Source organism: Bicyclus anynana, chromosome 3, assembly GCF_947172395.1.
Source record: "Bicyclus anynana chromosome 3, ilBicAnyn1.1, whole genome shotgun sequence".
Lineage (NCBI taxonomy): Eukaryota > Metazoa > Arthropoda > Insecta > Lepidoptera > Nymphalidae > Bicyclus > Bicyclus anynana.
Window position 1 is genome coordinate 7562938 of NC_069085.1, and position 25887 is coordinate 7588824.

The 25887-nt window shown below is 36.5% G+C and overlaps 1 protein-coding gene across 3 annotated transcripts in view; it reads left to right on the forward strand.

The window, feature by feature from the left end:
• Positions 1–25887, forward strand: part of LOC112051112 (E3 ubiquitin-protein ligase MIB1) — a 219932-nt gene that overhangs the window by 66533 nt on the left and 127512 nt on the right. The gene's annotated exons all lie outside the window — the stretch shown is intronic.

A 25887-nucleotide genomic window follows, 5' to 3' on the forward strand; every position in this document is an offset into this window, starting at 1 on the left:
ATATATATTTTCCCTTGAAATATTCCTGCGTTATAGTTGTTGGAAAAGAAATGTATTTTTCCCTTTTCGTTCTAACTTTATGCGTAGGTACTTATTGTGTTTTATGACTCGTAAAAATAAGTTGCCCGGAGTAAACAAAACCACACAAGCGCAAAAATTCCTTCCTTCTAAAGTGAATTGAGTGAGCGACTTGTAGTGTTACCTAAAATTGGGTCATCCGTGTGCCTTAACTACGCATATAATAGGGGACCGCGTATCTAAATAAGACCTTTATTCCTGGACTTTGAAATAAACATAACGTCGCTTGTTGTCCGTCATTATCCCTAGGAAAATGGGTAGTTATGAGCGAGCCTGCCGCATAATAAACTGCTACGCGCCTAATGTCGCGGTCGGGAGCGTCTCGTGTGACGTCTTTATTACTCCCCGCCACAGTACGCGAATGTACACGTTACCCGCGCAATATATTTAAATTATCTCTACGACGCACATTTACTGTTTCCTGTTTCAAATTCCAACAAAAAACAGACACATAATGTCAAGCAATTTCTTTCTCTAGTTAGTAGTGGTTGGTGTTTTTATTTTGTGTGCTGAAATGCAGGGAGTTGGTTTTAAAAAAACAAGAATAGTTGTCTGTTTTTTAAAACTGTCCGAAGGTTTATTATCCTCCTCCCCCTCCTCAAAGAATAGTCGAAATCTCGAACTAAACGAGATATGTAATTTTGTATGGGAGTAGTCACTTTTCGAACTACGTACTTTATATTACAAGTAGATAGATGACTTTCGTGACGGGTCTATCAATGCATGAGTGTTATCCTTATTAAATTACTTCTAATTATGAAATATTTACATAGAAATTAGTTTAAAAGCAGTATAACGCATCTTGATTTAGCAAGTTCTTATAATAAAACGGATTGATTCTCCAATATATTCTTCAAAAAACTTCTTTGTAATCAAGTATACAATTACAGAACTTTAAAAAAAAAGACCATGATGTGCCTGGGTATAATATTATCAGTCTTTTTCATACACAAGGGACGAATTGCAGAGTCAGTTTATGTGAAACATTCAAGTTCAGGGTAAGTACTATAAAAAGTAATCGCCGTCGTAAAAACCGGCTTAATTCTATTAAATCCCAGTTAAACCTTCGTTATCACCGTCTAAATCGGCGCCACGTGTAAATCGCATACAAATAAGCCTTTTCTAATTTATTTTTACGTTACGCTTAAATACACATTGCAGCACTGCATTTCGACGATGATTGGACATTCGATCTATCGACATTATAAACAAAGCCATTTCGGTTTTTAATATAAAAGGAAAGTTAACGTATTTTATGAATCAGTGAACAAAAGTTACGTAGAATAATGAATCTCCGTTGGAGAGTCGTGCGTAAAGCGGTTTATTTGTGAAGGGTCCAAGCAGGCGCCCGAACTGTGGAGGCTTGCCAGAAATTATTCCAGTCACGGGACGAGTCCTAGGGAAATAATACGAAATGCGTCTACGTGACCTGTTCATTATATGATATACCGAAGTCGCGGTCACCTCTGTTCCAAGGCGGCATCTTTGGTTTCTTTATACGATCCCAAATGGCTTCGAATCGGAATAATCGATTTGACTTATACGGCATTCATACATATTTCCGCCTAAAAGTAACCATTACACTAAGATGTGCAAAGTATTATAGAGATTATTTTATAGACTTTTATGACAATTAAAGACTCTGACGTAGCAGTTCAAATAGCCATTACGTTGACTTTAGTTTTTGATTGGAAATTGTTTTTATTAGATTAGTAGAGTAACTCGCCCATGCCATAAATAAAAGTTCGGAATGAAGGCGTTAACGTTGACGTAAGCCCGAATCTCAATCTCCCCTCTGAACAAAAGAAAGCACTAAGACTTAGAACGCTAAAAAGTTTTTTTAAGATTGTTGTTTAATGGTAATCGAATAGAAGATTGTCGTAAAACGTTCCCGATTTTATCGCAAAATGAGAAGTCGCTCGCGACTTTTCCCATTCGACAAAAACGTTCGCTTCCCCCAGAGATGTAAAATCGTTTTATTTTATTACTTCCGCCAGTATATCGTTATATCAGAGGTATCCATCCTATTCGGTTTGCGGAATTCTTAATAAAAATCAGAACCAAATTTAATTCAGCAAACTTGGAATTTATATTACCGAGGAGCTTCAATTAAAAGTTTTTACGAGTAGTTTCTCTATTTTTTATGCGATGAAAAGAATATTTTTATTATTATTACATAGATATCATATTATTCGCTTTACTTGTTGCTAATTATGCTGTAAATCAAACATTAATCGCAATGTCCGTCCTATTACCAGGCATTGCCAGTAAACGCCATCAGACGTGTTGAATATTTTGTATTTTTTTTTAAGAGTAATAAGCGAAGTAATTGATATTGACGTGAAAAGTATACGATAATTACGACTGTTGTCGTAAAATTTGGTTTTGCGTAACATACGCAAAAAAAAGTATAAAATAAGCTATTTTATTTTGGTTATATGAGAAAATGGTTCTCTTTATAGAGAACCATTTTCTTCATAAAAACGTTAACTTTCAAAGTTAACCAAAACCGGTTAGCTATTTAGGCTTGTAAACGTAACACACAGTAATTTTCGCACTACGGTATTAATGTGATCATTTTCTAACTACGCCGAACCAATCGAGCGATAAAATATAATCAAATTTGTGTGTGGAATCCGCCCCGGCACGCAGAGCGGAGGCGACTGCGCCGCTGTGTCATTACGTCTGATTAGAAACAGTTATCTCGTGCGGTTATCGTTACAGCCGCCCTAACGAGCCCTTGTAAAACTTCTACAGTAATTTCGTCATATATAACCGGAAGCTTATCAGTTTCCGGTTGATCATTTGCGAGAATTATACATTCATTCCCAACCGTACTAAAATGATATTGTTAAATTCTGATGAATTCTCAGATACGAGACGCGAATTTCCTACGTGTTCGTATCTCTACAAATATAACTGCACGATAAGTACCAACTGGATAACGCTGTGTAACGTTCCCAATATATTTGATTTTTACTGGTCTATTGTTTTAATTTATAGCGCCATCGTATAGTTACGTATATTAATGAAGTATTTGCGTACTGTTTCACAATATTTCATTTAATAGAGCCGATATATCCTTGTTCTTAATATTAACCTTATTCTGTGTATCTGATGCTAACAAAATATAATTTCTTGCTCGTACAATACAGAGCAACATAGGCGGAGATGTGTATAAAATAGTAACTTCGGAGTTGTACTAATCTACTAAATGGCGTTAGGAGTACTGTTATTTTTAGTTTTGGATTTTGTATTCTGTTGATTATGAGCGTATCAAATGACTATCACACAAGTTTAGTCACGGTAATTGCAACTAGTAATTATGTATTTAATGTATAATGTATAGTTAAGAGTACTGTGTTTTCAGTTTTGAATTTTGTATTCCGTATTAATGTGATAACTCCGACAGTCTTGATAATTGTTACATATTTACGGTGGTTACATTATGTGTTTGGTTATTTACTACGCACATTTCACGAAATGTAATGCCTATGAGCGTTTCAAATGACTAAATTCAGACTAGCTTAGTGTCAGTAATTTCTAGGGCTGTATGCATGTAATGTATTTATAGCTACATTGAATATTGTATTGTTCGAGTACTTATTACGGGAAAACTTTTTAGCTTTATTTATTTTAACGGGACGCAAAAGAATCCATTTGTTGTTTCATCTGTAAATATTTGGAGGATTGTCTTGATTAATTCGTCTTGGAATCCTCGGTCGCAAGCAGATCTAGCAGCTGCGACTGTGCGGTTCAGTTCGATAAGACGAGGACTCGCGCCCAGCATTAATCGTGAGCTTAAATATTTTAACGCGTCGTAACATTGATTTATTCGGGGCGTAATCTCAGCTCGCGGCTTGTTTGTTCTTCGGCTCGAGACGTATAGGTAAGATTAGGAAGCGTTCGGGATTCCAGCAGCCCGCTCGAATAATTTACTTTGCTGATATCATCCCTTTTTGGTCTTTTATTAATTAGTAACGTTTTATCTCGGCTATTTTCTGATGCCATTCGACTCCCAGTTATTTTACTATCTGTATCGCCGTATAAATTGCCAGACGTCCCGTCCCTACTACCTATAGCTACGGCTCAGTGTGGAATGAACACAGCATTCACAGATGAGATTTATATGGTCATTGTGCCGCGTTAATTGCAGCGAATGGAGCAAAGTGCGATGGTATCGTACTATCCGAACGAGAATTGTAATCCCCAACTGCTTCGGTGGAGGCCATACGATACGAATTACTGCCCTAGTATACCACCCCTATGTTCCCGCATATCATTTCGAAATATACGTATAATAATAACAACACCTATACATCTATGAACGACTAATTGTCGCATTATGTAAAACAAATTTGTTATTCAGGTAAATAGTAATTCAAATCTGAATAATTAGTAATGTACATACTTACATGCGTAACATTACATTTACAATTAATCTGTAATACTCTTGTTAAGCTATTCCGATTTGTTGACAATAAGTATCTCGAAACAGTCACTAAAGTACATCACAAAATAAAACCTAACCCAAGACCTAAAAGTAATACCTAATACCTACAACGGGAATACTTGCTATAAAATACATGAAGAAAGAACTAGAAGGTGATCTAAGATACATAAAAAATACTTTTCCAATAGATATTATTTTAAGTGGATCTCCTTAGGTTTGGTCAAAAGGTTTTCTGACCATCGTTGGCTTATATCTCGGTTTGGCAGATTTATGATATTCGAGCGTCCGCGTCGTTTAGAGGAGCGAGGCTGACTCCAACTCCAAAGCCGGCGCGGGCGCGGGGCGGGCGGGGGCGACCGCGGGTGGCTCTGTTATTGTACGACGTTTGATTTACGCACGGACCGCTATCACCCTTTTGTTTGGCCGAATACTGAACACTGTGCCAGTTCCGCTGTCCCCTCTTTGATGTTTAATACCTTTTTGCCCTTATTTTCAGGTATTACTTTAATTATTCCAATTGTGATATCGTCGGCTTCTCTTTGTTTAATCACGTCGGTCTGATTTAGTATCTATGTTTTTTTTGTGTAAGTTCCGTGGGCTCCATATTGGGACCACAGGGAAGTCACCGGGAATTGTGGGCGCAGAAGCATCGCCTAATGGGCCCGAAGGATGATGAGTATGTAGAAAAAGGGCGGACCGACTCTCTACGGGCGTTTCCTCTCAGACCTCGGCTTAGAGGGCTGTTCTGGAATGGTGTTTTCGCCTGAGTGTATCAGTCCGGGCGTCCCCAAGGTCGTGAGTAATAGATATAGAATTCACGCTCAGGTGACGTTATATATAGGGACCTCGTCTTCGCCGCCGAAGACGCTGTGTTGCTTGTTGCCTGGGTAGCGTTGGCGATTGTTTTGTCGTCTGGATCTTATCATCTTGAGCTGTGAATCGTTTATTAATTGGACACGTAAAGCCGGTGTCAGTGTGGAGTAGTCAGTCAGGTCGGCGGTGGCGGCGCGGCGCGTCGTTACCCACAATTAGCGGCATACACACGCGGATAATCCGCGCCCGCTCCGCCTCGCGCCGCCCGCGCCTCGCACACGAGTGCACTGCGGATTCAGCGAATAAATTCATTTATACGCAAATTGTATCGGCGCTTGCAATTAAAACTTTGTTAGCGCATGAGCAAAGATAAATAACGCTAATACATTCTGCTTATTGCGGCAAAGTTGGCGGATCCGAAGGATATATTAATGTTGTTCCTAATTTGTTTGGGCAGTAGTTTAGGATTAACATTGTCGCCCCCTCAACTTTCAAACTTTAATACGTTTGCCCTACAAAAAGCATTTTAGTCCCTTTGTCTAATTAATAATTTAAATGTCAGGAATTGTGGGTAACAGTTTTCAAATAGTTTACATGCTTCCTTAATTTCATCTCTCATTTTGCCCTATACTATAATGTATGTTTGAAATGCACATTCAATGTATCTCATGTACCGATTCAAGAGAATGTTATTTGTACTCACAAACATTGTTATAAGCTTTATAGACAGTTATTAGGTAGATTTTTTAGTCGGCTTATTATTAGGTACAATTTACATTTGTAAGAAAAAATTCAGTGTTTAAAAAATTGTTTATGCTACGAGTAAAGGCAACTATATTTTTATGCGTTGATTATATTCAGGCAATGGAGGCCTAGTCAAGGCCAGGCTAAGATTCCAATTTTACAACAACAACCACATTAGGTATTCTTTTGTTACAAAACAACTTTTTTTCACTTTAACAAAATACATTATTAAAAATATTAAATCTCCAATCAGACCAATCAGGATAGAGAATTCCGCCATTAATGCAATCTAATTCAGTTCGACTCTGCGGTTCCAAACGGACGCTAACTTGGAAATTGATTCCAATAGTTTGTTGAAGTAAGCAAGCTCAGCATTTCTGTCGACGTTATGCGACGTTGCACTTGTTAATTCTTACCGAGGATGACATGTAGAAATTGGTTTGGACTTCTTTATGGTTTTCATCAGTTAGATGTTATTGACTAGAACTTTATAATATAGTGTGAACTAGAACTTTTTCAATACACCATAAGTGGTCCAACTAGAATATTGAGCATAGTCTGATGTTAACCTGACAAAAGCAAATAAATTAAGATGTAGACTTGATATAATATTTTTTATTTTAAATTATTTTCATTTTATTGTTGTACACACCTATTCAGCTTCTGTAACCCTATTAGAGAGCCAAACCGCTTGAAGGGTCCATCTTTGCCGATTAAGGACTAAACTGTTCTAAAAATAAATCATTGAAAAATCTCTTATAATAATGCAATACCAGTAAATTAGCTCAGGCATAATAACGTACAGCACAAACCACTGCTTGCAAGCTTTAAAATGGTATATCATGTAATTAAACTATGGCTAGATCAATATTTAATACTAGATTTACTTTTCATCGCGGTTAAAGTTTTTATGATATTGTTCAATGAGGACGAAGTTAGTACTACCTACCTACTTATAGAAGTATGAGTCAAGGTAAGTTCGTCTTAAGTTAATGTAAAAAAATATTGAAGATAATAATTAGAAAGTCAAAAGTTACCATATAAAATCTTACTTTTAACTCATTAGAGAGCGTTTTGTAGTAGGCGTAGATAGGTAGAGATAATAAAAACGTACGTTGCTCTACATTAAATAATATCATGGACTAAATATCGTAAGAATATTATGTGATTGTACTCGTATACAAAAATTAAGAATTAGATTCTAATTTTCACGTGAGGTGAATAAATCAACGACATAAACTTGAAACGGTAACGAACTATAACCAAATAACGGCCGATATTTCGTTCTGGTTCATAAAATTGCGATTATCTTTGACAATGATTTTAACTCGAGCTAAAGAAATTTACTCGTAGTCGTTTAAACGTAGCTTGCAGATGTCCGTATTCTTAAAGTGGATTAAATGGGGCTGTAAGTTATCATCAACAGCCATAAAATACAGACAGTGTTGAGTTAGACTACGATTTACGAATCGAGAATATCGTATTTTCCCAACTCTGGGACCGTGATATAAATTATGAAGCACTTCGTAAGTGCATTGCTGCAATCTAAAGTTTCCTGCTATTTGTTACTCTCAATTATTTGTATTTGGATAAACATACTGTTGTTACGTGGACAATGGATATATTCCACTGTTTGCTGACTAGGAATTTAGATTATTTCTATTCGTATGACTAATGAAATTGTCTTTATGTCTCTTAGGAGTATGCATAATGCATGTTCAATAGAACTGACTGATTGATGAAAATACAAATACGGTAGTCGATTCATATCTAATTTAATATAAACAATATTAATTTCGCATAATTACATGGAATAAGGGTCCGAAATATATGGATATTAATTAATAAAAGTTAAGGATTTCTTATAAAACTTAATTTAAAAATCATGTGTTTTTCGCTGTCGTCTATTTTGTGACGTCACAATGTTACTTGATATACTAAACGTCAAACTAATTGTTGACTAATTTTTTTGTAAACACTCCGTTTGCAAGCGATTTCTTATAGTGACTTAATGAAATGGTTGAAATATAGACCATCATGGCCGAAAGGCGTTTTGGCTCGTATTGGCAAAAACAATTTTCATGTAATCAAGTCTCAAAAAATAAGAAAAAAAAAATTCAGTCTAGAACGTTAACAAACTATTTGAGACCATTTTAAAAAAGTGTCAATGAGTCTATTCTCGTGAAAATATATTTTTCATATAAATTACTTTTCTACCAATGCCGTTTGGTAGCAAAAGAACGGGATTACACTATTTTGTTGAAAAAGAGATTCTCTTTTCCTATTACAAGTATTTCTTTTATTGCAAATCGTAGTTTTTCTTCAGCAGCTACAGCACTGAGATTCATTAGTGTAAGTTTGGTTCATTGTGCGCGGATGCGGGTGTTAGTCATGTACTTATTCTCTTAGATACGTGCACACGGCGCGGGCGGAGATCGCGCACCAGTTCGTCTGGGCGTTCCGCTCCTTTGTGTGCCCCGCCATTGTTCCATTTGCTAATGTTGTTAGTGCACTTTTTCAGCGATGCTAATTTAAATACTTCTCCTTCCTTTAGCGAAGAGACTCGTCTTCCGTTTTCCGCGAGTACCGCTCCCTTTGCGTTTGAGACGTCCGCATCGGGAGACTGCATTTAAATGAGATACTTAATCACCCGAGTTGGCCTCGCGTTCTTTATAGCTGTTGTTGTCTTCATTCATTACGAGCTTTAATATCCCTATACATAAATCCACTTACTAATTGACCTTAGCTTTTGCGTATTTCTCGTTCTTAATTAAATGCCGTATCACAAGGATTTTCTCTTTAATGAAATAGAACGAAAGATTATTTTGTGCCTACAAAGATTTTTTCGTGCCGAAGCAAGATTTAATGTAATTAAACGTCGTTTCCATAATATGGTTTCCCATGACGTGTCGTCGCGAACTTTTCTTTGATCCAGCGAAAGCTTTTGTATCATGTTGGAGCGTTGGGATATATGTTGAGATACGAGGCTCTTTTCTTCAATAATTGATGTTTTATATCGTAAATGGAGTATAGCGAAGATGGCGAAGTATTTTCTATCAAACAGAATACGGAGCAGAGATGTACGGACCGAGGGGAATACGTCGTCGCCGGCCGCGCCTAGACCGCTAACACCCACTCGAATTGTGTAAATATGAGTAGGGTAATAAACTCCCGAGTCCCGAGGAGTGCTATGCTCGGATTTGCTTGTTAGAATTTTGTACGTGCATCCCCCCATTTGCCCGCACCGCCGCCCGCCTTACGTACATACCAAACTTCGTCTTAGACTGTGCTAGGCTACTTTAGATGGGTATTTCGTTGAAGTACATCTTTAAGAATTAAAAGCTTACGAAATAAGACTTACGTAAGTGTTCTTACGCTCTCTTATATTACTTTTACTTGGGTTTGCTCTTAGCGTGTCACATTTCGGTTTATGCTCTATGTAAAATTGATTTCATCCCCGACCTTATTTGCGGTTTCACGGTATGCACAATATCTCCGGTTCTACTTAACGGAATTAGATAGAACGTGGCTTGCATATTAAGTTGGACCCCGAGATATTACACTGTAAACCCCACCAAAATCCAGTTAGTGATTATCATACGGTGCCGTGTTGAGTTCAACGCCCTTTACAAGAACGCAATAAGACCCTAAAAATACTCGTATCTCTAACACAGCCCGGTTATAATAGTTAGTTGCTAGATACAGCACGAAACCAGATGTTTCCAGGCGAGACTTTAAAATCTAATACAGCCGGCAAACACTGTTACCTTTATTAAGCCAGATAATGAAAACGAGCGAAGTCCGCTCTGTTTGTTTGCAGATAACTTCATCTGTAACATAAAGACAGTTGTTGAATACTGAGAAAGAGAGAGTTACTCGTACTTCAGAACCATTTTATATTTCGAAACGCGTTAGCATAACAATCATTCTTGATTTAACTTAAGACTTTTCTTTTCAAATTAGTCTGTTTAATTATTGAAGTATTTTTATGAGTACAAACAAGAACTTCCATAATAAGAATTACCATTAGACTTCATTAACAAATAATTCTTTAAAATATATATTTATATACTCATTAATATTCTACTGGAAAAATAATCTCAACCCACACTGTTCCAGTTAGGTTAATAATAATCAAATTTTGTAAAAAAACCAGTGGTTGCCTGCAACTTTTTCGAAACTAACTTTTATTATCAGAGAAGACTACTTTCGTATATTTCGTTTATTTTATTTTATTTATTTTATATATGAATATAAATTGTTAGAATTATGAAATTTGATTACAATTTTGATGCCGGTAGAAGCAATGTGATCAGTGATCAGATCAGAATCAGTGTTCTAAATTTTCTTTTTCTAGTTTGTGAGTCTTTTTTGTCTCTCGATTTATTATAAACACCAGAACACCACCTCACCAATCAAAAATTAAAAAAGAAAATGGAAAAATGTCCCAAGTTCAAGCAATAAGAAGTTGTTTATGAATTTCGCAAACGTACCACATCGGTCGGGTGTGCTTGTAGTAAATATTGCATTGCATTTTAATTAAGTCTTTTCATTCATCAACCAAAATTGATGGAATGTGTAGGTTGTATTTAATTTCATCTGCAGTGTTTGTCGCATCGCCGCTTGTTATAGAGGTTTACGTATTAATTTCTATGGCAAGCTTAGTGGATCAGTGTCGACGCTCCGCACGTAGCCCGTGACGCATGGCGCGGCTTCGCTAAAGCGCGCTTAATGAAATATTCGCGTCGCGAGCTGAACGGACAAGGCCGTTCATCACAGGTGATGCCCTCATTCCACCCTATGTTTTATGGCTACAGAAATGAAAGCATTTTTGTTGTACAATCGATTGTGTTGTGTTTGCAATTGCTCAAAGAGTACTTACATTTCGAAGTCTGAGCCGCAGTCTATTAAGTATTTAAATTAAGCGTGTGCTTATGAAAGATCCTACTAATATTATAAACGCGAAAGTTTGTATGAATGTTTGGATGTTTGTTACTCTTTAACACCGCTACTACTGAAGCGATTTGACTGAAATTTGGAATGGAAATAAATTTAACTCTGGATTAACACATAGGCTAGTTTTTATCCCGGAAAAATCCATGGTTCCCGAGGGATGAAAAACTAAATTCCACACGGACGAAGGGGCGTCCGCTAGTATAACGTATTCACAGATTGTAATATATAGTTATCATAATAATCATCACATTGTAACGAGGCATACAGTGCAATGTACTCCTTATACTCGTAAGATAGGGATTAGAAATCTCACTATGTTAATTGTTTTTAAGACGATGCTAATTTACTGCTTACTAAACTATTATTAAGTAGTTAGTGTATTTTTTTATTAAAAAAATAATATTGGCAATATCGTTTAAGCAACTAAAACAAGATATCCTGTCACGTTACTTGTACAAAGAGTTTGTTAGGTGTACAACAATACTCTAAAGGTTTGACATGTAAAAATTCTTACCCTGAGCTTTACGTAACACAGGTTCGAATCAATTCATGTAGATTAGCCCTTATTTATCCCCGCATCTGGCATGCAAGGCACGTGTATTTCGATACTTTTCGGCGCCGAGAAAAACGTCTCTCAACAATGTTTTACGCGATATTGCCAATCACTCACAGCTCGCGTCAGTTAGACATTGACATATTATGTATGTACGAGTGTTCCTTTCTCCCATGCACGCCATTTGTCTTGATTGGCGCGAAGATTACTTCTCTAACAATCTTTATTAACACATTCATCTAACGCCTCCTTGTTATTTTGTTGCCAACGTTTAATACCTATAGCTAAATATTCCTTTCATCACACACAACTACTGTTATATCTTATTCGGAAAACTTCGTCTATATGATCAAGTTTCGTCTATTTCGCATCAATTCAACTTCGTCGAGCAGTTGTAGCGCAAGATCCAGTATATATTCAATAGCCAAGGATATAAATACTTACTTAAATACGACTCATTATTATACACTCATTGGTTTTTTTTTTAAATGCTTAACAACAAATAAACTATGGATTTGCGTCTAGCAATGGGATAGCTTGATTTTAGTAGCTTACTATTGCTCTGGGCTGAGTTCAAGAAAGATAAGTTTATACATACCTTCTACAGCAAAGGATACAAACTAAGTACGCGGGCAACTTGCTATGCTTGCTTGGTGTACTAGCAATCCGTCACTTAGCTAATAAGGTGTTCTGGCACAGCTGCCGAGTGCAAAGTTCTTCTGTAATACTAAATTTTATCATCTCTTAGATAGCTTTGGTGGAAATAGTAATATTTACACACTTGTCGTATAGCTTAGTCTTACTCGCTTGCCACATCTATATGGTACTAGGAAACTTTAGTCTTCCTAGCTTCGTGTGATTCTGTATCTTAAGTTCTGATTGCTCTGCCACGGTAAATACTCATCGTAATGTTACATTACGTCGCGTCATGTTCTATGCAAAGTTAGTGTCCACAACATAAACAGTAAATTATAACATCGTGTTATCAATATAACTTCACTTCCCTTGCTTACTTAGCCTTATATTTCTATTTAGTCCCTCGCTAAGGCTCGGGCTTATAACTTCTACGTATACTGAGAGGCCCACCCTTTAAACCACTATTCAAATATGTGATGTGGTTTCTGACGAAATATACACGATGTCGATGAAAATCTTCCTATCACAGATGATTGAAAGTATATCAGTAAAAGTATGGCAGTGAGTAACGGGTCACGTAAGTACCATAACTTTGTTGCTAACGTTATTACGTCAGACGTGAAAATAGTAACTGAACAACGTGACCGCAATGCCAACAAATCAATTGTCTTGTGTTTTATCGTGAGCAATATACGGGCGCAGTTCGCGCAGACACTGATTTCGTACAAATACAGCACGTACGACGCGAGCAATATGTAGCAAATTACGTAATTCAATTAATTAACTGGAGGCGCTTTATACATTTAGCTTATCGTAGATTTGTTGAGCAAACAGTTATTCTGTTAAGCTGTAGAATTAAAAAAGCTGTAGAGTTAAACTGTTTTTAAACAAAATTTAGTTCAAATAGTTAACGTCTTAATCTTGTATACAAACTAATGTATATACATTAGTTTGTATACAAAAATAAAGAAATAAAAGCACATACCCGCGGTATATGCTTACTGTCTTTTTACTGGGCTTCGTAGCGAAATAACAATGAGGATGCACTTGTGAACGCGTGATTAAGCTTCAAACGCTGATTTAAGCAAATTAAAGTTTCTTATGACTCGAGGAAGTCACGAACGCTACTTTTTTGAATTATAGGTAAGTAATAGTGTAACGATAGAAGGCGAATAACGTTAACTTAACGTAACGTAACGTTTTTAGTGACCATCCCTCTTGTACCTCCTCCTCCCGACCGACCTCCCGTAAATATAGGCGGCTAAATGAAATCTAATGGCCCCTTTTGTCTTGCTTTGACAGTGATGTCCTAGGTTCAAGTGGAGATATGAAATATTGACATTTTCATTCTTCCATTGAATTCTCAGTAACAGCCCGAAGTGCAGAAGTTGAGGATGTTTCACCTCCTTGCCTCGAAAAGTATGTTAATGCAATGGTCATTATCATGAATGTTTAATAAAATTTCCTATTGTAGTAGTTTAAAATAGGCTGATTGTAAAAATTTATGATGATATTGAAATGAAATGATGATAGTGAATCAATATATTTCAAGTTCGTTCGAAAACAAATTTCCTGATCGTCTATCACCGAAAAACTCTGCACGCTAGCCAAAAAGCCTTGATGCAGTACTGCAAAAAGCCTGATGTAGTTATAATGTTGCGACAGTTGTTATAGAATAATTTCAAGCACGTCGCCGTTTCCCGCTCGGTCGTTCCGACACATACGAATGGCCACTACGTAGAGGAAAGTTAAGGGCACGTTCGCGTAACATAAGTAGAACATTTTCCAGTCTGTGAAATGGGAACTTTTATTATTATTTCCCCTCTTCCATTGGTACTTTAAACTAACATAACAAAAGTTATAATGAACTTAAGAACTAGTAAAGACATAGAATTCTTTAATAACACGTCGAGAGTCTACAATAACTGTAAGATAGAAAATAGCACATTTGCAAAATTAGATCACTTAGCAATTAATTGAATGTTATGTATATTCAATTAAATTGATCACTTGTATTAGTATTGATCATTTAAATTAATTGCAAATTGCCAATTAAGGCGTAAACCGCGAAAGCTGTGCTTGATGCGATTAATAGTGAATGACCTCAGAAACAAGAGTCGATAGATTTGAATGCGCTAGGTATCTTGTAGTCTACATTTAAGTTAATATTGTGACTGTTTGAATACGATTAACGATCACATCATACGATTTCAGATTTTTTCAGATTATTTTTTCCATGCAAAATGTTTTCTACCTCCAGTTAAACACAATGTTAATTTAAATTCCCGCATAAATTTTATTTCCGACTGAGTATATTGCCGATTCATTTCTAGTAAATTTCATTTTTAGGGTTCCGTAGTCCACAAGGAACCCTTATAGTGTCCGTCTCAGTGGCTTCACCACGCTGCTTGTAAAGATTCATTCTGGACCATCTTTATTCTGTGTATAAGTAATACTATTTTTTGAATTTACAGGATTATTTAAGACAATTGCTACAATGCGTTACCCCATGACATTCTTTGTCGTAGACCCTGTATACGACCATGTAATAAGAGTCAACGTACAAAGAGAACCACAATGGCTCTTGGCATGCAGAATGGGGCATGACTCAGACATTATTTTACTATCAGTCAAGATGACAGTAGTATTTTTCGCGGCTAGCGGCCGACGACGAGGCGCCGCCTCTGCGTCGTTTATCATCCACTCCGCTACCGTGTCCTAGCCCTTAGTTATTTATAAAAATATCCTCGGAAAAAGTAAGGAGTCATTCATATTAGCTCCTCGTAAAATCGGTCCACGGATCAGCGGAAGATGTATCAATTGAGATGATATCGTGCTGTCTTGTCTACTAATAAAATTAAAATATTCTTATATTTAAAATCAAAACATTAATGGCCGATTGCTTGTAAGTCTGGAAACATTTGAAATTAATTAATACCTACATGCTTTGGACGACTGCGTATTTCGTTATTTTTTTATTAATCCAACGCCATCTGTTCGACATTAATTTGAAACATTATATAAATATAAATATTAGAAACTAGACACCTCCGCGTTTTCACCCGCGTAGCTCCCGTTTCCGTGAATACGGGACTAATATGTAGCCCATGACACTCACAAATAACGTGGCTTTCTAGTGCTAAAAGAATATTCAAAATCAGTTGAGTAGATCGAGAGACTACCCCTACAATATTATAAACTTTTTATAATATTAGTTACCTCTTTATAATATTAGTAGAAAATAGACACGCTTCACTATATTGTATTTATTTTATACACATAATTCACAATATTCCATGCTATGCATATTCGGTTTAAAATTGCACTGCGCAGTACGGCTCTGCTGCTAGAGTTCTTTTTACGTAACACTTATTACAAGAGAAACTACAGTATTAATAGGTATATAGGCCGATGGTTTCGAGTGTGGCCTAGTTTCAAGGTGCAACTTCTGTACATTAAAGCAATTTCGCTAACCTCACCAGCGAAATCGCTTTAATATTCCGAGTCGCAAGTAGACCATGCCCAAGTAATAAAACGAGCTTTCATACAACTATTTCGTGATTGTCCTACTTTCAGTTTCGCATGGAATTACAGTAATTTCAGTGAAAAAATAGCAATGCTCTTAAGTTATCATTTTATAATTAATAGATAAAGTATGTTCTACACTACACGTGCGAAACGACGAACTTTTCCGAATACGCAATTAAGCTATGTATTACGTTCCTTTACCAAAATTTGTTATACTGTCTCATTTATTTTTTTATCTTTTTTTTTTAATTTTTAACAATGTTTTTTTTTAATTTTCTGTTACCTGTCCTGTTTATGGGTTATAGTTGGGACGATTTGCTGCGGCGTGTCATGTAGATCGGTCTTACGGAAATCTAGTTTAAATATTAAATACAAAGTACTTACCAATATAATTGGAGCTGTTACGTTACTGGTAATTTTATTTTAAAGGCACTTAAAATACTAGTCTTTAGTTTAACGGTACGTTTGGTATAATTATAAATCGTTCAGCATGTTATCACAAAGTTTCCGAGAGTAAGCTCTGGCTAAAATGTTTATGATTAAGATTTATGCTTTAATTCAGTGTTGAATATTTTCAATATCATATGAAGAACAAGTTATAATTCTAGATCTTAATTGTCTACAATTATGACTTATTAATGTGTCATTGTTTATTGCTGAAACTAATTACCAGCTGGGTGTATTATACTCGCTAGATCGCGGCGCTATACGATAGATCACTGGTTTAGTTGTCGATGACGTATGTAAATTCGCTATGTAGCATTGGCTTGTCGGGTTTTAAATGATATATTTTGGAGTATGCGTTTATGAATTCTTCAGTCTCACCTTTTTATCACAGACTGAAGGACGCCGTGGACAGTGCGATCTCTAGGGGCTGGACGACCATTCGACCTTCATTAAACGTTGTTGTATCTACGTTTCTAATTCTAACTGTTAAAGTGTGAAACGCCTTTACGACGTTTGTGCTTCGTCCTATAATTATACACAAACGTGCTTTAACTTAGATAACAATAATTGCCATTACGCATGCTAAGAGCAACTCTATCTAGCATAAAAAAAAGACAAAATTAAATCGACAAAAACTACGTTATTGGCTTTCATTCGTTTGTGCTTTACTTTATAAAGGATAGTAATATTGAGTGATACCTCCGTCCAAAAAACATGTGGATAGGCGTCCTAAGTCGCTAAGTCGGCAGTGGATAGGCGCCCTAAGTCGCTAAGTCGGCGGCGAGGCGCTGGCGCTGCAGGAAGCCGCGTCAGCAGCACGTGCGTCTCCGCCACACTCCACGTTTATTATCGAGTGATTGCCTGCCTGCGTGATCCGACTAGCCAACTATCTGCGAAGCGATACGATCGCACTGCTCTGGGATTACTATTTTTTATATCCTTTTTATAGTCCGTCGCATGATTACAGGAGCTACCTAGTCATTGTATACGAGGACGCCTCCGCATTTTATGTCGCAATATTGACAAAATGTTCGCCCGCAGAAGAATCGGGCTGACAATAGAATGCCTGATATAGCTGAGAATGTAGCGTGTAGCCTTCGTCGACGTTTTGACAGTTAGTAGGGACAAGTCTGAAATATCGGCGTACGCGGCTTAATCGCTCAGCGTAGCGATATTGGCGTTACATCATGTTGTCAGCGAAGAGAAAAATTGCCACTCTCCGCCCGCCCCTCGATTTCGCGCCCCGCTCCGCCTGCCTATGTCGACAGCGCGTTTGTATTACTATGGAATTTATTGTAGTTTTACGAACGCGCATTTATTTGCTCCTATAAATAATGTACGAACACTTTGTATGAATGTAGCTACTGTTGTGCAACCGGCAGCGTGGCAATATATTAAAAGAAAGAAAAGTGCTAACTTGAATTGATTTTTTAACGAAGTTGCAATTCATTAAGTTGAAGTATGTTGTGTTCGACGCGAATGTGTTGCCTTTGTTACGTTACTGGCTGTTATTTACGACTTTAATCGTGTAGAATACGTTTTAACTGAATCACAAAAGCATAAATATAATAAATAACTTGAGAGTTTTATACACTTTACATATACAATATTGTAATACTAATTAAAATTCAGTAAAATCATAACGCATTTTATCAAGTATTTACTTCAATCTATTTATAAATAACACAATTGTATACATTTATATCTGTTTATCTTTCACTGATTTATTTAATCAGCTAATAGAGTTAATGTAACCGCACATTAAGCAGAGACTACTGAAAAAAAAACAACAATTTCGCCTTGGCTTGATATTTGCTCTTAAAAAACCTTTTTTTTAATGAAATACACAATAGGAAAGGCCAAATGTCGCCAGTGCCAGTGGCCAATTCCCTCTGCACAATTACACAGTTCGTTACCCAGCTGAAAAAGAAAATGAGAGTAAATAAGGATGACCTACCGAGCCACGTGTTTTAGATGTCCCCGTACTTAGAGTTTTTTGATTTTTTTAATAATTAAAACTTGTAAACATTCTAAACATTTGTTAATGAAGGAGGTTTATTTATCTACTATATAAAAATAAGGCGGGTTTTCCTTCCTGACGCTATAACTCCAGAAAGCACGAACCGATTTCCACGATTTTGCATTCGTTGGAAAGGTCTAATGCTCCGTGAGGTTTATAGCAAAGAAAATTCAGGAAAAGGTAGGCGTAGGGTAGGGGTAGGGTAGAGTAGGGGTAGTTTACATCGAGTTTCACGCGGACGAAGTCGCGGGCGTCCGCTAGTTCGCCAACAATACACAGATGAACATTAAAAAATCAAATAAAACATGTCACATGAAAGAATTATATAATTACTAGCGGACACCCGCGACTTCGTCCGCTAAACGTAAACTTTCAACTACCCCTACCCAACTCTACCCCTACCCTACCCCTACCCTACCCCTACCCCCCGAGTTATAGCGTCAGGAAGGAAAACCCGACTTATTTTTATATAGTAGAAGATTATTTAATTTAAAAAAAATCTTTTTATATTATAGAATAACAAAATCTTCCCGATACTTCAAGAACCAAGTAGTTAATAAAGTATATAGAAATTATAACAATTCAAATTATTTTTAACGGACTTCAAAAAGGAGGAGGTTCTCAATTCGGTCGGTATTTTTTTTTTTTTTATGTATGTACACCGATTACTCAAAGACGCCTGGACCGATTTCAAAAATTCTTTTTTTGTTTAAAACGGTATAGTCCCCATTTGGTCCCATTGCCATCATGTCAAGATCTGATGATGGAAACCTGGAGATATTGAGGGGAACTTTCAAATATTATATGGGTGTCTATTGTGTTCGTAGACTTTTCCATTTAGTACTTTTAAGCACTACAATTTCATGAAGGTTTAAAATCGATCTGATGATGGAGTCATAAAGCAGACGAGGGAACTCCTCGGCGATTTACAGCAGTTACCTTGTGTTTGGGCTTGATTAATTTGTATTAATGAGAACTTTCCACATAGATAGGTTGTGACTGTCATTTTGGGGTTTGGTGATGAAGACCAAGGACAATTAAGGGAACTCCTTAACAGTTTACAGTAACTACCTTGTGTTTGGCCTTGATTAATTCGTATTGCTGAGAACTTTCTACCTAGATGAGTTGTGTCTGTTATTAGGGGTCTGATGATGAAGACCAAGGTCAATTAAGGGAACCCCTTAACGGTTTACGGTAGCTACCTTGTGCTTGGGCTTGATTAATTTGTATTGCTGAGAATTTTGTACCAAGATGGGTTGTGACTGTCATTAGGGGTCTTATGTATTCGTTTGAGATGAAATTTTACACTAAAAATGGAAAAATAATAAAAATTTTAATAAAAATTACAATCGACTTCAAAACCTAAAAACGTACCCACTAAATTAAAAAGCGAAAAATAACATAACAATATGTTCTACCTGCTGATCAGTATGAAGGCGGTGCTTAGCCGGTGTTGTCTTAATTTAAGCCATTTCTGACAGGACCATATGAAACAACACTATCTGCAAAATCTAAATCTATAAGATATTCTCACATGGCTTGAATTAATACATCACCGGCTTAGCACCGCCTTCATACTGATCAGCAGGTAGAACATATTATTATGTTATTTTTCGCTTTTTAGTTTAGTGGGTACGTTTTTAGGTTTTGAAGTCGGTTGTATTTTTTTTATTAAAATTTTTATTACTTTTAGAAAACATAACAAGTACCTAAATTATTGAGGTATGACTGTGGTGGGACAGTAAATTCAGGAGACAATAAGGTGGATTCTGTATCAAGACTATTGGAGTGAATAGCAATGAATTTACGGATGCCATAAATCCAGCAGGTGTGCCTGATTCTGAATACGTCGCGCGTTGAAGCCATTAATACTGAATCAAAGGTGTCATCGAAGCACACTGAAGGGATTTTAGTTTCTGCTATATTAGAATGTATTTATAACTTATACACCATGACGTACCAAACATATTAATGTACTTTTGTTACTGCGTTACAATGGGATGGAACAAAGGTGTTTTTTTTTTGCACCAAGAGGTTTTACGATGGCCGAAAGGCGCAGTGGATAATTATACTGCACTCCATTCGGAGGTTCGTTCCCACAACTGGAAAATATGTGTGTTATGAGCATGTTTGTTTTGCAGTGAGGTCTATGTATTTATATATGATATACCTAATGTTTAAAAAATACCAAACATTAGCCTGGACCAACAGACAGTAGACAAAACTGTTATTTACACGATACTAACACACAAATGACCTTCATTTAACTTAACGAAAAAGAACTTTATACACTTAAGAAAATACATTTGTTTTCAAATCACAGATAGACATTTCAATTTAATTTATACTCGTATTTATTCATTATAAACACGGATATAGGAAGTAGCTTAAGCGTCTCAACTCTTTAGAGTTTTATCTATGTTCTGTGATTATTAATTCGCATATTTGAATGGATGGATGTATGGTAGGTTGATTAATTGGTTGATTATTATCACTGAATAATTTAATGAAATGAATATTGATTCGGATGATCGGGTTCAGTGATAATCACGCCACTGAATAAGCACTTAACTTTTTAAGCCGATATCCCCTCAGGGATGTGTTTACGTCAGTAAAATCGATTGAAATAGTACTTAACCGCGTAAATATACAAAATTGAAATAGATTATTAAAAAAAAAAAACAAAATCGTGCGCCTGGGGACGTTCGACAGAAGTGATAAATTAAACCTGCTTCCGTATGCGTGAGAGAAAGCAGCGTGAATGGTGCCGTAACGCGTTACGTTACGAAGCGGTTTACTCAAAACGTAATGAATGTTTCTTGTGTCGATCACATATTTGATTCACGACGATTCACACGGAATGTCCCCGACGCCAGCGTATTCAGGAACAAGCGCACCTGGTGGATTTACGAGGCCCGTAAATTCATTGTTATTCACTCCAATAGTTCTGATGCAGAATTCGATTTATCGTCGCCGACTCGTATCGAAAATCGGGATTTAGTTTTACGACAACGATTTCGTGGGATGTAACCACCAACCTACGTAATTCAACCTTTATGGGGACTTATGCATGGAATTGTAATAACATTGCATCGAATTTGGCTGGTGGGAGGCTTCGGCTGTGGTTAGTTACCACCCTACCGATAAAGACGTACCGCCAAGCGATTTAGCGTTCCGGTACGATATCGTGTAGAAACCGAAAGGAGTGGATTTCATCCTACTTCTAACAAGTTAGTCCGCTTCCATCTTAGATTGCATCATCACTTATCATCAGGTGAGATTGTAGTCAAGGGCTGACTTGTAGAGAATAACAAAAAAAACTTAGGTGTAATATAACATATTTATGATTTCTATAATCTATACACAAAATAAAATTAAAGTGTTTACGAGTATTTCTAATTTTAAAAGACCAGCTTTTCAATAAATACATATAAAGAAAATATGTACTCGTACGGTTCTTATTTAATAAATCAATTTTCTGTCTGTTTCGGCTAATCTCTGAAACAGCTGGTCTGATTTTAATAGGACTTTGACCGGCAGATAGCTGCTGATAATAGCTACATATTAACCCTGTCTTATTCCTACGAAAACAGAAGCTACGCAGGTAAAATAGCAGTGCGTTTGCTAGTTAAAAGTGTATGATCTATATCATACTACGAGTATTAATTATTTCATTTCTTCATGTACCTGACAGTGGCATTTTTATGTAGATGCAACATCTGTCATACCTGAGTGCAAGAGATGCGGATACATTTTTACGAATAAATTGTAGGAAATAAATTTTATGTAGCTTAATCATTCGCAGAGTATCTGAAAAGCTTAACGGAAACTTCTTGTAGTCGTAGTCTTGACTTTTTTATGAACAGTCGTTCTAACAAGCAAGTAATTGCTCTAGAACGCGGACTAATTGCTCATTACTTGCCTTTATTACAAAAAACACTCATTTTATAACTGGCCACATCTTTAATTCATTATATCACTAGAATTTGTTTGAAACTTTATTTTGAACTAGCAGACGCCCCGCGGTTTCACCCGCGTAGTTCCTGTTCCCATGGGAATACGGGGATATACTTACTCGTAATGTTATAAAATAATTATCAAAATTGGTTCCGTAGATTTACAAAGATTACCCCTACAACCTCACAAACTTTACCTCTTAATAATATTATTTAGTATAGATAATTATTATTTAAACATTATTTCCCAATTGATTGTTTTTTTTAAAGATATTACAGAATGTTTTAAGTAATGTTATAAAGATAAGATGTAACTGCCGTGCGCGTTCACCTCAAGTGAATAGCGGTCCGATTTTTCTGAAAGGTTCATAAATAATTCCTAATTCTCTTAAGACCTTTAGCGTTAAGGAAGGAAGTGTTCACGCTAAAGTACCTTATATTTCACGCTTTTAAAGGAGTATAATTTTATCCTCGTACTTTTAATCCGATAATATTTTTAAATTTAGAGCAAGTACCTTGAAAAATTTTAAATTAAAATACTCTGCCTTCTGTAAACAATTTTCGTTTCTCTGAGAAACATTTTAACTGAATGGGTATTACCATGTTCACAGTTCACACCACTGACGTAATATCACTGTTATGCATAAGTGGAATAGTCGCATCGACACAAAGTAAACTTACATATCGTTTTCAATATTGCGAATTCCGTAACCCGTATTGTCTGGAATATGACGTGGTATTCGCAGCTTTCATATGAAATCTGATTTCGGAGATCGGAGCAATCGATTATTTATTAAATGCAAAACTCCGATCTGTAGTGGAGTTTGCAGGGGGGTAATTGTAGTAGTAGATTGTCGCGGTCGAGAGGCGGCATGGTCCACGTGGCACAAGATTGCGGAGGCGCTGTTTGCTCTTTGGCGGAGCCCGCAACGGGCTTACGGTTCAGCGAGCCGTGCGGCGGCCGCGCGGCCTCTCGGGTCACGTCTCCGGCCAAATTGAAATATCCCCGCTGCCCTGCCTTCCACTCCTTGCACACAGCACCGCATCGCCGCCGCTAACCGCCTCCTCGCTTCATATAGATACAGCACTTAACTATCACATGCCTAAGCGAAATGTACACATGCTTTCAGTATTTTGATTTTTTTAGATATATTGTGTGTTACGTTACGTGTACGTTACGTTACGCAATTCGTTTCAATATTTATTTTTAACACACTTATATTAACTTCACTTGTAATTGACTATGTATGTAAGAAAATCTTAGAATCTTAATTTGACCCACGTCCCGGTCTTCGATTAGGAATTTTGCCCACGCTCTGAGTTCTGATGACAAAATATGACTAGCTAAGAAAGTCATTACAAATCCAATATGACCGCCTCCCCAAGATGGCGGACTAGCTGTTTGAAATCCACCCCCGTGATATGGATATCAAATCAAAGGATTTGCTGTCTACTTAAATCCAATATGGCTACTTAAATCCAATATGGCAGACGTCCAAGATGGCGGACAGGCTATTTGAAAACCCCCATGGGTACTAACTGAATGGTTTACTGTCAGGAATACGAAAAAACTCCATAATATCTAATTTTTAGTGCGTGCTAAAAGCGTGTTTTTTAGTTTTTTAAACTATTATATTACATATTCTTGTTAAATTGACGGAATTTTACAAAGTAAATCACTCACAAAAAAATTCTTTAATGGTAGTCCTACTACACAATCTTATTTTTTTTTTAATCTAATATCATCAAAAAAGAATTATATATTTCCAATTGTAATATTTTTATTATCATAATAAAAGGGAAACACCACATTTAATTCAGTTTTAAATTGTTTGCTTAAATGTCTTAGAAACTTCGTTTAAACTTAACCAAGAGATAACTGAAGCCTTGTGTTTAGTTTCTAAGTTTAAATGCCGTGTGTAACTTTAGCAATGACCACAGATGTACTGCTGCGTAGTGTTGTGCTGTAGTACCTACGTGTATATGCTATACAAAGTTGTGGATTTGAGTTTTACGAAAGGACTAGCAGACACCCGTGATTTCGTGCGCGAGGAAATCAGTTTTTCACAAACCCTGCGGGAATTGTCCATTTTTCCAGGATAAAAAGTAGCTACTTTTTATCTCATCTATATCTTCCAATGAAAGTCGGTTAAAAAAATCGGTTTCGCCGTACAGGCAGATAGGCACAAAAAAGGCTTATTTGTGTATTGGTATCGTGATAATAACTAGCACTTGAGAAAACACAATTATTTTTAAATCACAGAAAGACACTTCAATATATATATTGATTGTTGCATGTCCCGTAAACTAGCTGCACGTCGTCATCTGTCGACTGTTGCCATGATCTTGTTCAAAATTCGAATGACATCACTTCACAACCTTGTAATTTCTTCTAGCTGAAATCTTAATACGTGATTATTTTATCATAAAAATAAATAACAGGAAACAATAAGTCTCGGTTCTTATAATTAGAGATATGGAGTTTAGACCCACCACCCTGCTCCAATGTGGGTTGGCGGGGCGATCATGTTCAATAAGTATGATTAAGTTCACCTTAGTACGTGATTTAAGTACATTTCGAGTTCATTAATTAAGAACCTTTTTCCCCTTTCAATTTTCTTCCGTTATAGGATAGAATATTTTAACCGGGTTATATTTTCAGCTAAATATTATATATTGGCATGGTTTTCGAACGATTCAATTTCCGTGCGCAGACAGCGGCGGAATTTACGTGCGCAGATTTACATGCCAACGAAATAATTTGCAAATGGTGCTCGAACGTTTCATCTACATATATTTTGTGATTTATTTCGCGAATAGTGCAGCTTAAGGTTCAGTTTTGCGCCGAAACATATTTATAGCTTTTTGTTAAGCTGCAAAATCTTGAAATATTATCGACAGCGTGTTTTTTTAAGTACATTTATTTCATATTTTGTTTATATGACTTCAACTTTAACTTCTCTCTTATTATGAGTTTATCCGTACTGCTTTTAAATATTGACATTACATCATTAGACTATCTCACAGACATTAATTTCAATTAAATTAAATAATAAATTTATTTACGTTTAAAATAGCTCTATCATGTACTTATGTTACTTTTGTAGAGGGACAAAACTATTTATAGTATCAAAACTAAATTAGTAAAAAAGTAGTTAACGGCGGGCGCATTGTTTAAATCGATAACCTTTGTAGAGGTGGTCGCCTTACGAAGCCCCTTTGCAGGTAATCCTGCCCACTTGGAGTTATTGCCGCCGAGGGAAGGAAAGATTACCTCGGCGGGAGATAAGGAGGTCGACGGGGCTTGGAGTGCGATTGTCCCCGAGTCAGGCGTCGAATTGTGTCAAGTGAAGCGGCAAATTGAACGGCCGAACCTTCTGCGCACTCCGCTCACTAATCGTCACATAAACTGCTGCCCCCGAACGTTTAATTACGCCAAATACTTTTTGCTAGTCCCCGGCTGAATCACGGCCGTTTTAATTACGTTGTAAAAAATAGTCTTGCCGTACCCACGTCAGAGATGTAATTTAATTTATTTATTTTTAAATGACGTAATAGTACGAGATCCGGAATAAGGAATATATACCGTCATCTGTTATTTATTTGGGATAAGAAATAAATGATAGAAAATATCCCCACAGAACTGAAAACGTAAATGTTGCCTGCCTGCTTTCACACTGCATCTGTGGGGTTGCCAGATATA